We start from the raw sequence: 1607 nt of genomic DNA on the forward strand, positions 1-1607 counted from the left end.
TACACTTATGTTGGTCAACATTCTACTCCACAGCTCTATACAAACACAAGTTCATGGAAAAAGGGAAGCATTGGCATGCAAGCTCATCACATTTTAAAATCTTGTTTCTTGTATTTTAGTTGGGGATGAATAAGGTATGGTTTCACAGGCATCTGAATATTACTGGAGTTTGAACCCAGGAACTATTATTCACACTTATAATTTGCTTTTTATATATAATTAGACAGGTGGTATTTTGGGAAGGATAATTAATGATTAGCCTATGTTGTCTCAAGGTAATTTATTATTTCAGAAATAGTTTAGAAGTTGTTTGGTCTCTTGGAATCTGTTTCTGCATTATTATTTTCATTTCATTGCTGTAGACTTTGTACTTGTGTGTGTATTTATTCAGTCTTGTTTCCTAGATTTCATAAGGATTAAGTGTATATGATTATATATTTTTTTCTTAATTTGGTTTTAATATCCTGGTGGAATATAAGACCCATATTACCAATTTATCTTACTTGTCTGCTTTTGTTTCCCCCCCCCCCCCATCATATCAGCTGTTGCCAAATGAATGGAGTCTTCAACTTTAGACCATTTTTTTTTGTGATGCCAACATTTTGACACCCACAAATAAAACCATTTCAACATGCTTGCAACATTGTTTTTCTTTGCTTTTTTGGGTAATTGACAAAGATTGTTGAATGAAAATTGAGTTACTGTCTCCCCTCTCATCCACCCACCTTTTAAAAATTTTTTAATATTTCCAGTTCATTGGTTATTAAATAGTCTTGTTTCTTCGTGCTGGTTTTTATGCCCACCCCCACTGCCTGGGTGTGTAAACCAAGTCTCTTCAGTCAAAGTGGGATTTATGAATCTGATGCCTTGTTAGCCTGTTAACATATTGCATGTAATAGCAAATTCATTTCTCTGTTAAAATAATCCTTGTTATTTTAGTATATTAGAAGAAAGTATTTGAATTTTTTTATTATAGAAATTGTACATTATCTAAATATAAGTTGCTTGCTGAAAATAGCTATCCTTAGCAGTTTTAATACATGTCTAATATAGTGTCATTTATTTATTGTATAGGAAGATCACTAGAAACATTGTATTGTGTATCTAATAAGGTAGCCATAATCAGTTGGTGTTTTTGAATTAAAATTACTTTTTTGTTGTGGTCTATAAAAATAATTGTATTTCTTGTTACTAATGGGCATTTGTTTTGAAAACTAACATTAGGATTGCTAATAGCATGACATGGGATTTTAGCTTTTCTGGTAAGTTGCTAGTTTTAGTCTCAAGCACTTAAATGTATTTGGAAAATTTTTTTTAGTAAATTTAGAGCAAGATGTTAACATTGAATTAAATTTCGTTTAGTCGCTTTCTCAATTTTGATTGGAATGAGTGAATTCACTTAACAAAATTTGATGATATATATTTCATTTAGATAAAATTTCAAATCTTCTGTCAGGGTCAGATATCTGGATTGGAGGTTTTCCTCTCTGATAACAATATGAATTTCATCATGTTATGCCTGCATAACTATTGCTGAAATATTTTTGCAGTGCTTGCATTCATTTGTTCTGACTACTGTTTTAAATGGTAAACTTTTCTTCTCTGAG

This window comes from Octopus bimaculoides, chromosome 4 (genome assembly GCF_001194135.2).
Source record: "Octopus bimaculoides isolate UCB-OBI-ISO-001 chromosome 4, ASM119413v2, whole genome shotgun sequence".
In the NCBI taxonomy this organism is placed as follows: domain Eukaryota; kingdom Metazoa; phylum Mollusca; class Cephalopoda; order Octopoda; family Octopodidae; genus Octopus; species Octopus bimaculoides.